General features: G+C 46.9%; 1 long non-coding RNA gene across 1 annotated transcript; it reads left to right on the forward strand.

Moving 5' to 3' along the window:
• Nucleotides 1-8184: 8184 nt before the first annotated feature.
• Nucleotides 8185-10253, forward strand: LOC115948045. The gene is made up of 3 exons (XR_004081910.1): nt 8185-8275; nt 9043-9209; nt 10184-10253. It is a non-coding gene; the product is annotated as an uncharacterized LOC115948045 (long non-coding RNA).
• Nucleotides 10254-12887: the final 2634 nt, after the last annotated feature.

Consider the following 12887-nt stretch of genomic DNA (forward strand, 5'->3'; position numbering starts at 1 on the left):
GTGAGGGCATCGTTTGAAAGGAAAGGGAAAAATCGTAGCAGAAGCTGGAGAAAAATTATTGCTGAAGGAAACCTTGCTCTCAGGCTGTCTGAAGCAATGTAGAGTGAAACCCCATTTTTTTGGCACCGAGGTTCTTCCTTCCACCCAGTGCTATTTAAACCGGATGTTTCTCACCCCAAACAAGCCGTGTTTGGCTGCACTGGGCTCCTCAGCTGCTCCACATCCCCGCTGCCCTGCCTGTGGCTGGGCTGGAAGATCTGTAAGGAGAACTCGGGGGAGGGCTGGGTCCCCCACCCCTTCCTAATCCCCTCCCCAGCTCCCCCACAGGCCTCACGGGAGCCTAATATTTGTGCATGTGTGTTTTAACACGGCATATGGTCTTCATTACACACAGACTTCTCGCTTCCATAATTATACCATGATGGGAGTTCCTGTCAAAACCATAAAGCAAATTCTCTTCCCCCCGCCGTGTCCCTCCACCCCCATGAGCCCTCCCCATAAAACTCACAGGGGTCCCCAGTTTGCCAGGAGAACCCTCCCTCGCTGCTGGAATTAACCCTTTGCCTCCTCCCATCCGGCAGCTGCTGGAAGAAAGCCGAGCTTTCCCCATGGCCTCTTCCTCACCAGAAAAGGGGAAGGTGTTGTCCAGATTTTGGCCGTGTGAGAAGGAGCAGGGAGAGCCAGCAGTGCTCTCTAAGCTAAGCCATGCTGGGGAGCTGGGGAGGCAAGCAGCAGCCTGAGCCAGTGCCCTCGTTGCTGCTCTCAGCATCCTTGAGCGTGCCAAACCCACGCACTGCCGAGGCACAGGCGCCGCTGGGTAGCGCGTGGCAGCTGTTTGACAGCACCACCCCACAGCTTGGGACAGGAAATGAGCACAGGCTGCATCTGCAGGGGGATTGCAGTGCCCAGGCTGCAATTACCTGCGCTGGAGTTTGGCCAGAGCCTGCTCCTGCAGCATCGCCACGGGCCCGGCGGCTGCGGCTCGGGGGCTGTGGGGTCAAACACAGCTCTGGAGGCTGCTTGGGGCCTTGTGGGTCATGCCCAAACTTGTCTGGGGTGGATGGAGGCAGGAAAACACAGAGAATTTATGCACAAGGGGAAAATTCAGCTGTATTTGTATGCTGCATTTTATGTGTGCGCTGCATTGAGATGCATTGGGATGATGCAAATTTAGATGCCCTTTTTCTTGGGGATCGACTGGAAAATAGGCTTGGACAGTCTGTAATTGCACTGGAAATAGTGAGTAATGGAGGGGACAACTTCTCCCAACAAGTCTTTCTGGCCCCTAAGCCAGGGTGCTGCTGAGAGTCAGGAAAGAAACGATTTCTGGGGCTGCCCTGGCCTTTGGGGTCACTGGGATATCTCCAGTGGGAATGAGCTGCAAAGGGCTCAGGATCACACCAGAGATCCTGCTCTGCTCTGTGCTCATCATGACAGGAAAAATTCTGTTTCCCACTAGGTGGTAGAGAAGAGCTTGGCTGAAAATCCTCCAGCTTCTCACAGCTGAGCCAGTAGGAGGGGGGTTATATAAAGCTGAAGACCTCTGCTGTAGCCAAGACTCCAGCAGACCCAAATGTAGGAGGGGTGTCACTGCAGAGGGCTGGGGGACAGGTGAGGGGTGGCTGAGCAGGGCATGGGTGCCATCCAGCAAACACTGGGTCCTGCTCATCCCCAGCCACTGTGTGCCAGGCACTGGGGGCAAAATTTTTTTGATGTCTGTGGATATTTTATGACCCTTTACTGATTGGTTTTGGGGAATATGGTTTGAAATGGGTTGTATCTAATACAAGAAAGAGGGAAGCAGGGGGAGTGTTCATGCTGGTTTCATCTAGCACACGCAGGTCCAGCATCACCCCAGGCTGTCACAGAGCTGGTGAGCTTTCCCCACAAGCCTGCACTGCCTGCATAGCAGTGAGTACCTTTGGTGTTTTCCACTGATATTAACTCCCTGTATCTCCCTGATTTTTCCCTGCCACATGTCAAACACATCTTCATTGACAGAGGTTTTAACTAGACACAGGAGTTATTCCAAGGCAGGATTCATGCCCAGCCTGGACAAAGGGACAAGAAGGTGCCAGGAGGAGCCCAGATGCCTCAAGAAAGCGGTTTCCTATTGGGATCTCCAGTGCCCATAGAGGCAGCCCAGGGCTGGGATTCACAGGTGCCCCAGAGGACTGCCTGAGCTCCTCTTCCACAGCCTGAAAGATCAGAGGAGTGGCAGTAGCTTAAAGAAGTCACACCTGAAGGCAGGACCACAAACACCTGGCTCTTGCTAGACAGGTGTTTGTTCATCTGACCGGTGCTTGAATGGCTCTAGTGAGGTAATTGTGCAGCCTACCCCCGGTCTGCACTACCCTCATCCTTACAGAGATTTTCTTGCTGTCTAACTTTAATCTCTTTTTTGCCACATTTGATGCCCCTGGGCAATACACCCTGGGCAGGAAAAGTGTTTTTTCCTTTTGACTATAGTTTATCTGAAGCCCAGTCCCTCACCAGTATTTCCTGATCTTACCTCTAGCCTTTGCACACATCTTCTGTGGGCTCTTACCCACTATCCAAATCTTCCTTGGTGTTTGGGCTCAGCAGATCCATGCAAAGTGATGAAACAATCACAGATCAGCACCCAGGACACTGGACTCCTGCTAGACCAAAGACTGGCTTGAATTTTCAGTACCTGCTGGCTTTAGTTTGTGCTTTCCAGGCATCTTTGTGGAAGCTGGACCCCCAGTGAGGGGTTGAAGCAGGGAGTGAGGCACCAGCCTCAGCATTCCATGCTCTTCCCTGACTCTGGAGTATCACAGTTCACCTTAGGAATTTTTTGCACTATCTAAAATAATAGTTCAAAGGATGAAGGGTGACAGGTGCTGTGCACTGGGGGTGTGTCAGGATCCCATCACTCAAACATCCTGCCTGGATCTATATTTGCACACCTCGGTGATTCAGAGGAGGGTGGAAGTGCTGGCTGTTTCTTTGAATTAGCTGAAGTCTGGATGGATGAGCTGCATGTGATGGCATGAAAGCAGGGACTCTGTTTAGCTCTTCTGGGCAAACTGGATGAGTGCGAGCTGTGCAGCTCAGCAGTTGGGGCTGGGCCCATCCTGGAGTGTTTGTGATCCCAGCACTGCAGAACACTGGCTCACAACCTTTTTCTAAGCAGGGCTGGGCTCATCCTGGACTGTTTGTGATCCCAGCACTGCACTGGGATGCACAACACTGGCTCACAACCTTTTTCTAAGCATGCCAGTCTTGATTAGGATGGGATACAAGGAAAGGCCTGACCCAGCTGAAAGGACCAGTAATGCCTTTCAATCTGAAGGTACCTGCAGTAACTCTGGGAGGTTTCTGCAGCCCTGAGGCGGTTGTTTTCATGGCATGAGGATTCAGAGGCAGTGTGTCCTGTGCTGAGTTGTCTAGGATAAGTGCTTAAATAGAAATAGCTCACTTTTCTTCAGATAGGCTCATAATGGTAAACATTTCCCAATAGAGCCTGAGAAATGGTGGACCTGCATTTTAGGTGCTTTTTTTGTCAGTCGAAGGAAGCCCAAACATAGAGTGTTAACTTGCCTGGAGAGAAATGTCCTCTTTCAGGAATGTGCATCTCATGGGTGCAGAAGGAAAATAAACATGCAGCATGGTGCTGCAGCTTGAACTGGAGGGCATTCAGCTCCCAGCTGGCTCCACACTTCTGCAATAGTGGCTGCCTCGTGTGAAAAGGAGAGGTCCTGGAAGCCTCACTGTCCTGTGCTAAAGTACAAAACCACAGTCCCCATGTGGTGTGACCCTGGGCAGTGCATGCTGTGCCAAAACACACTGTTAGAGTGAGATTTCCTCCAGGACAGGCAGGGATACAAGCCTTCAGGTCTGAGGATGATCAAGTGGAAGGAGGGAGGGTTGTGTGCTTGAGGAGTGGGGTCACAGTACAAAGGGGCCTCTAACCCTGACTCTGCACGACGTTTGTGCCAGGAGGTGCCTGCTGGGTTTGGGGGTTTCAGTGTGAGCTACCCTGGAACCACAACAGAGGAGGGACACACCTGACACCTGGTGGCTGAGCCCTTTCAGACTATGTGACTCCAATCTTTGCATTTGGGTCCAAGAGCAGAGAAGTCTGAAACCACCAGACTGTCCATGGGAGAACTTGGAGTGGTAAAGGCTCCTTGGGGAATTCAGTAAGTTTTGCTTCTTCTTGAGCACAGTTTTCACAATAGTTTCCAAACCTCCTGTTCCTGAGAGCATTCCTAGATACCCACGCACTGTGCAGTCCCCTCTGGAGCACAGAGAGAGTTGCATTTGTTCTGCTTTAATTTGGACCTTCAAACCTCCCTTGGACAGTAACAACATGGAATAAAGAAGCCTTGTGTTGAAATACACTCCTCGTCAGTGGAGTGACCTAACTTGCTTTTGCTATGGACAATCTTGACACTCTTTGTTCTTTAATGCATTAATCTTCACAAGATCCTAGGTAAGCCTGGAAATGCTGCTTCTTTCTTCCTCTTGTTTTTATGGATGGGGAACTGAGATCCTAAGTATCCCACAATCAACTAAATGCTGTTGAAAGTCCTTGTTTTTTACCTTTTCAGAAAACCCAGAGGCCAGCAGAGTGGGGTATGTCTGCTGTGGAGGTGGATTGGACCAGAATTGACTGGATTGAAGAGCTCGTGTTGACCTGAGGGTCTTTTTCCTGCAAAGGAAGGTCTGAGGCTCCCCCTGGACTTTGCTCACCTCCAGCACAGAGCAAAGCTGGTGTCCCCTGGATGGAAATCAGCAGGTGGGTGATTTGGTGGTGTCCCTCTGCTCTTGGTGTATCACCAGCTGCTTTGAGGTTCCTGCTGCAGGCCCTTGAAGCAGCCAGGCAGCCCCCAAGCTCCCCAACCCAGAGGGACTTCTTGTCTCCCTGGTAATGTTTGCAGTAAGGAGCTCTCCAGACAGCTGTGATGTCAAGTGTCCATGCTGGTGGGAATGGGGTGAGAGGGGACCCCCTATCACTGTGTGACCCCCTATCACTGTGTGACCCCCTATCACTGTGACCCCCTATCACTGTGACCCCCTATCACTGTGAGTGCGACCAGACCCCCCAAAACGCTGAGAGCTTGGAAAGCATTCACACACACACAGTTGATCACTTCCCTGAGCTATCTGTGCTTCATGAGCCTCCAGCTCATGAATTTTGGAAGGAAGGACCTTCTCAGGAGATTTGTGGTGCATCCAGTCCCAGCTAGAAATACCACAAGAAAAGCCTCTCTTGGGGAGATCCCAGTTCTAAGCAGGAAATGCAGAGTGATGTGAGAGTGAGAAGAAATCCAGATGTGGCCACTATCTGCTTTATTTTACTCTGGGAAACCAAGTTCTCTTTTGTGGGATATAGTTTTGTCAAGCATGGTTCTCAGGCATACCCAGCCCTTGTGTTTGCCAGTTGTAATTGAGTCAGAGGCACATATCAAAGCTCAGAGCGTGCGTGTCTGTGTGTCCGCGTGCCTGTGTGTGGAGACAGCTTCCAGCAGATCACTTTCTGTTGTTTTTCTGCTCACAGACTGAGCAGAGCTACTCACTCCCACATACAGACAGAGCTCTGGCTCACACAGCTGCCTGGGGAGCAGCACTGGCTTTTCTCCTCTTGGGCCAGTGCTGCATTTTTGAATTACTTTACCAAGAAGTGTTTAAGTATTTGAGTTTTTCAAAGTGAAGCATTTTCTCTGTTACCAAGCCTTTGTTTCCTTGTGCAGTGCAGAAGTTTTCTTTGCAGTGTTATCTTGTTTGCAGTCCCAGCCCAGCCTGGGAAACATGCAGCACAGTTCAATGCTGAGGAAAGTAACTCCTTCCTTTTGAAAGGGACTACTTGGTGTGAGTGACAGCCACACAGGAGTGGGAGATATTTGCTGGATTTTGGAGGTAAGTTCAGGCTCTGGAGGGGTATTTGCAGGGGAGGAAAATATCCTGGACTTGCCAGGTAAATGCAAGCCTGAAGACAGGTTTGGAAAGCATTTTATGACTTTGTTGTGACATGGGTGCTTGCAGTGCTCCCGGGTGAGCTTTGCTCTCCTTGGCCCTTGGTCTGTGGGGTCACTGTGATGTCCAGGCTCTTGTGGTGCCAGGGAGCAGGAGAACATTAAACACATATGCATGAGCAGCCAAATCTTTATTAAACCTCGAAAAGATCATTAATCTCACCCAAATATTTGCTATTTCTAAAGTTTAGGTAGGGGGTACATACCCTCAGGTGTTTGGCAGCTAACACTTATTATTAAAATGAATAACAGGAGCAACAAAGTGGAACTGCTGGTCATAATTCCCCTGCCCCTCCCACACTATTTTGAGTGCATCCAGTTGGCCCCAAACCAGTACTATTCCCCAGAAGAAACTTTCCAGCATTTATTCATCACACACAGAGTTGACAAGTGCCTCCAATTCTCCAGTTACCAATGCACTAATGAACATCTGCTAGTCTTTCTTGCAAGTTCAAGGACTTGGGCAGGGAGTAGACTGGGGACTGAATTTCTCTGTGAGTCTGAATAAGGTTAAAAGTGGATTTTACATGAGGGCAGAGCCTTACTCTGGGGTTCCTCATACTTCTCAATTAATGGCTTCCAAAGTTCAAACTTTTTGGTTAACAGCTGCTTCTGAGAAATGGGGCTTTGAGGGAAGGAGTGAATGTGTCTTGAACTATCAGAACAACAAGAAATAGAGATAATTTTTAGCTTGTGAGTAAGTTAAACTATTCCAAGTAGTCTTTGCTGTTGCTAGTCCTGGAGAGTTTGAAAACTTCTGGCAACCATGCAAGATCTTGCTTTGCTGCCTCTTGCTAGTGGGAATGTAAAAATTGCCCAGCAATATATGCAGCCAAACCAACAATCATCAGGTCCCACAATGAGTAGCTCTGACAGACAGCTAATTAGTTCTCCAAAACCTGGGAATATTTGCTCTGGAGAACTATCAAATAGCGAGATCTGTCCTGTACAACAAAAACCACTCTAGAGCTTCTGCACTGTCACTTTAGTCCTGTCACTGTTTTATTGCTGGATGTTAAATACAGGAAGAAAATTCAGCTTTGACGTAACCCCTTGGATTAACAGCAGGTACAAACTGTGGTGGCATTTAACCCAGTCTTCTAGAAAGTAATTTGTTTGTGTTTAATGATTTTTGTCTTCCTTACACCTGCCTTTTAGCTCTCATTCTTTGCCTTGTCACTCATTACCACCCAGCACGTTGTTTTGCAGTGTGGAACTGGGATGTGGAAATGGCTGGAACAGGGAACCCAGCTCCAAGGAGTGTGTCCTACCTGGTGGGTATTGCTCAGCCATGCAAGGAAGCCTAAGAGCTCTGAAAACTAAGAAAGGTACATGTGAAAGCTGATGCATTTAACCACCGGGGCATCTCCTTTAGGAGGTCACTGTCAGCACTTTTCTTGGAGGCTGGAGCTGTCTGTAGGTGGCTGGATACAGGTGCCTGTGCAGGGCAGCGGTGTCGCTATGAACCGCTGTGCAGCACACAAATCATTTCTGATGAAAATTAAATACCCAAAAAAGAAATTCCACTACCAATGGAGTGAGCAAATCATGCACAAATGACTAATAAATAGCACTGCAATCTCTCCTTAAGCTGTGATTTATCTGTCTGGAGACTTATTAAAGAAATGTTCCTGCTGTTTGCACAGTTTTTATGATGGTGCTGCTTTTTGACCCTCTCGAGTGTCAAAGCCTCTTTCTGTGCTCTGGCAGTCCCAGCCAAAGCCCCACACGTCCCCTCCACTCTGCAGTGCCTGTGACTAAGTGTCCCCACGCCCTGATGCCCTGGCCCTGCTCTCTCCCAGCTTCACACAGCTGCTCTGTGCTGCTGTGAAATGTCCTTCTCGTGGTCTGTGCAATGAAGGAGCTTTCTGTGTTTTGTCAACTCCTGATCAAGCACAGGACTCAAGGGAATGGCAGGAAGGTGAGTCAGGGGAGGTTTAGGTTGGATATTAGGAAAAGGTTCTTTGCCCAGAGGGTGTTTGGATACTGGAACAGGCTCCCCAGGGAAGTTGCCATAGCACCAAGCCTGTCTGAGTTCAATGTGGTTGGACAATGCTCTCAGGCACATGGTGGAATTCTTGGGATGTCTTGTGCAGGGCCAGGAGTTGGACTCAATGATCCCATCTAACTCAGCATATTCTGTGATTCTGTTATCCTATGATTCTCTTTTCCAGGGCTGTTGCATCACTGCTGGGGGAGCAGCTTATGCAAGACCTTCCTCCTCCTCCCAGGCAAAACTCACCCAAGTCTGCTTGGACCAGAACTTTTGGAATGTGAGTGGATCAGGCTGTTTTGGGCAAAGCTGTGGGAGCAGTACCCTGGCTGCTCCTGCCCCCTTGTCTGTCTCTGCTCTCTGCAGTGCACTCAGAAATACTGAGCTAAGGCCAGATAAAGGAAAATCTCAAACACATTACTTTAAAAATGAATGGTTTTTTTCTTTCTTTTAGCTAAAATGTGCACTTTGCATAGCTGGTTCGTGAGTTCCAGCACATTTGGGGTCAGCAATACTTTGAGGTGCCAGTGTCTTGCTGACATTATTGGATGATGGGGCAACAAACCCCTACATGTCTTTTTGATGTGTGGGACATGACAGAAGCAGTTAAAGCTGTTCTGACTCAGCCCTCAAGCATTTCTGACATCAAAGTGTAGACACAGGCAGTGCTGAATGGTCAGGACTTTGTGTTGAATCTTTTCTCACTGCTGTCTGGGGAAAAAAAAATCTTTAGCTGCCGATGAGTTTGACTTCCACTCTGACAATAGATCACCCTGTAGAATATATAGTGCTATGTGACATGTAAAATTGAGGTATGACGTAATTTAGAGGTTCCAGCCCTCTTTATGAGATGCACATCCAATGCACATAACCCCCTTTTAATAGTTAAAATAGTGGAGCATTTAGAAAATCTCAGTGTTCAGAGTGGGAAAAGGGAGGAGAAAAAGACATTGATACTCAGTATCAGCTTTGAGTGCCCTTTGCAGTGCAAGCCAGGGAATATCTCTGTATGTGCTGTCCTGATCCATTGACCAGAACTGTCTCCAGCCTCGAGCCCCCAGCTGAATGAGCAAGCCCAGCTCCCACCTTGCTCCCCTCTCCCCGTGGCTGAAGGGCCCTCCCAGGAACTGCCACACAAATTGGCTTCCCAGCTGTTCTCAGGCCTGCACACTGAAGCCACACTGCACCTTGGACCGTCACATTCCTGACTGCAGGTACGTCCACAGAGGCTGAAACCTTGTGATAGCAGTGCTAGGAACAGATCCAGCTGAAATGAAATTTATTTCATTAAAAAATTCATACAGGAGATGGTCTTCAATAAAGTCAGCAAACTCTCTAGGTCAGCTCTATTTACTTTTTTGATATTTTTCAAAATCATAACCCTCTTTGTTGGGATTTCAGGAGTATCCCCACCCTTCCAGCACCAGCTGGGCGGGAGCCAGGGCTGTTGGAACCATCCCCTGGGCTGTGACCCTGCTCTGGCTGCCCAGCTGTGCTCTGCAGCTCCCAGCCCCAGAGGGCTCCTGCCCTGGGGCACAGCACTCACGCTCATACCCTGACAAATACACACAGCTGAGAAAGGTTGGAAATTTCCTGCTTAGTGTCTGCTGTCAGAAAATGCTGCTCTGCTACAGTTGAGCCATACCCATGGGAGTGTGTCAATTTGGACAAACTTAAGTTTAGCAAAAAAAAAAACCCCAGAATAACTCATTTCAATAAATTCAGAGCAGTCAGCTGTCAGAATGGCACATCTCAAGTTTTCAGTCTCAAATGCCTTCTCTTTGGCACCACTGTGCATTAATGTATACCAGAGTACAAATTCTTATATGAAATAATGCAAAATGAATTACGAAACAGAATAATACTATCCAAATCTGGACTGGAATAGAAACATGGAATCCTCAAAATATGAAATATACATTAAATATAAGCATAATGGAAAAGAAAAAATCCAAAAATGCAAACAAATACTTCAGTTGACCTCAAAAGAAGTGTTTCCAGAATATTGTCTTGTAAGGGATTGTTGACAAACCCAAATTTTACCTTTCCTATTCAGTTTTTAGTGTTATGTCAGAAATCCTAGCTGGAGGGAAGTCCAGGGCAGTAGATGCATGAATGTTTTATAAACATACACAGGTGTAACTGTACATTGTTATTCTATTTGTCTCTTCTCTTCTTTTTTCTACAGCATCTGTCCCATCCTACAAACTGAAGCTGTTTTTACTTCCTATGATGGAGTTAATTACAAAGCAATTAATTGACCCTGTTATTCATGAGAGGTTTTGGTCATCCCATGGATGACAGGACTTCAAGCTCCTTTTATTTTTCTTTCGGGGCAATCACAGAAGATCTAGTGATAGCATCCATATGCCCAGGAAGGTGGGGAAGGTTCACTTCTCTCCATTTCTTTGCTTCAGGGGGACTCTGGTGGTCCACAGTCAGTATGTTGTTCCCTGTGGATGCTGGTGAATCTGACCTGCACTGCAGGCACTAAATTCCATACTGGCATCCCTGCATGCGGGTGCTCAGGCAGTGTGTGTGTGTGGAGGAGGCATGTGCAGCTCTGAGGTTTTGAAACTCTTTTGCAAGGCTTAAGAGACACAGGTTGCTGCTTTTTTGGCCTAAGAGGAAGAAAAATTACTTTACTGCATACAGGTGTTAAGTAAGGATGGCCAAACCCTGCACCCAGCAGTGACTCTCCTGCATTGCCACAGGTCAAGGGCAGGGTGTCGGTTTGAAGGTGGATGTTCCCTAATGTGCAGTCATTGGGAACCTAAAGCAGGTTTATGACAGAGCCAGGATCAGGCATTAATGCAATAGACTGGTAATTCAATCACTTTATAGAAGTTGATCTGTCCTTTTTATTACAATTATTGTCAGCCCGGGTGTTTCGTTCCATCACTGAAAATAAACATCATTTATCATACTTGTAAAGATTAGCCCCTGACAGCTCCAGCTCTGCTTTGCATAAATGTGTATTAATGTCTGCTCTGTCTGAAGTGGAGAGAGAAGTCTATATTTCACAAGAATGATTAGACAGTGTCACCACTGCTTTAAGTAATGTCTTATCATGACGGATAATCAAACTGTGAAAAAAAACAACAAAAAAAGGCAATTTTTTTGCATATGCATTTTTTGCTTTATTGGGCTGAGAAATAGCAATATTTTTGCTACTGCATTTTTGAGGTTTGTAATGCCCAGACTCTGGGCTGATGATACTTTTCTGGGTTTCAGGGGGCACATGATCCTTCAGCTCGTCAGCAGAGCTGGGACCTCCACCTCTCTGCAAGGCTGCCTTGAATCTTCCCATTGGAAGACCCAGGAGTCTACAACTTTGCCAGGCTTTCAACAGTCCGTGCCTTGGGCTGAGTTAAATTTGGAAAGTTTCAAGCTAAAATGATGATGACATTGGTTAGAATGGGATTAAGGGAAAATCTGATGCCCAAGCTAAAATATTCTTGCAGACATTTTCCAGAGAAGCTCTAGGGCTCCAGGGCCTTGAAGCAAGAACTCAACAGTTGGCATTTGCCTGCCCTCAGGTCAAGGCTGCACTTTTGCTCCTCCCATCAAAATGCACCCACATTAACTGCAGGAAAAAAAAAGAATTGTTTGTCAGTGTGTACTTTAGAGATGTTAGAGCCCAACAGCTGCAATCTGTGTGTTTGAGTTCTCAGCTAACAAGAGGGAATTAGCCCTGTTCCAGTGACTGTGTCTCCTGGCAGTCACCATGGAAGATGTCTCTCTGGCATCCAGAATGAAGAACAGCTAAAGACATGAGCTCAGGTCTCACTGTTTGCCAGTCAAGCCAGGGCAATGCCAAGAATGTTCCCTTGTCACCTGAACCATTAATTCTCTGAGAGGGAAATGCACATGGGCACCGACGTCCATCACACACTGGCTGTAAGTCAGCTCTTTGCTGCAGTGCACAAAAACAACTCTGCAACTTTTGTGAACAATGTCAGAGCTGAAGCAAAGTCCTTATCATCAGTATCAGGGTTGGTACTGGGCCTATTTAATCAGTTTTAGAAACTGAAGAAGGGAAACCAAACCCAACCCCTTGTGTGTTTTCTGTTGCCACTTTTTTTTTTGCTGAAGTTTGAGTAGTGCTCTGAAAATCCTATGATTTCTGGGAATTACATCTGGGTTTTGTGAAACCCTGAGGCTGCAGAGTAAGTGCTTTTGTGAGAGTATCTGCTTTCATTCTTGCTGGTTTTAAAAAGAAATTTCCAAAGTTTGTGCCTTCTTGAGGGGAAAAAACAAAGTGCACAACAACTTGGAGGCATGGATTCTCAAAAGAAAATGTCAAATAAAACCCTTTTTAAAAATAATCTTATAATTTTGAAGCCAGCCATCTTATTTTGGAAAGTTTATGTTTGAGATCAGTGTTAATTGAAGATGACACCTTAAAATTAGCCCACTGTGGAGGTATCTCATTGAATTAGATCCTAAAGGAGCAGTAATACATTAAGTACCATATATAAAAATAAATAAACCTCTTCCCTGCATAACTAATAGCTACTTCTGCTATTAAAGCTGAAGTATTTAAAGCACTGTAACTATACTGAGTGCTTATACTACTATTTTTTCCTTTTTTTCCCCCCTTTTAATGACAGCCCATTTATTTCTTTTCAGACTACAGTTACCTCCAGTTTTACCTTATTTTCCCTGATTTGGCGCTGGTGGTGATACAAAAACCACTGTGGCACAGCTTTTCCTTTGCTGAAGAACCTGAAACTTCACTCTGGAATAAAACTGAAAAAAACCCAAAAAGCAAAAGCAGTGCATGTGAAGGAGCGAGCTGGTGGTGGTGGAGGGAAGGAGTGGGTGAGGATGGCACTGGGACCATTAGTGATTGAAGAAATGCTGATTTTAGCCAGTGGTATTAGCAACTG

Source organism: Geospiza fortis, unplaced genomic scaffold (genome assembly GCF_000277835.1).
Source record: "Geospiza fortis unplaced genomic scaffold, GeoFor_1.0 scaffold112, whole genome shotgun sequence".
NCBI lineage: Eukaryota > Metazoa > Chordata > Aves > Passeriformes > Thraupidae > Geospiza > Geospiza fortis.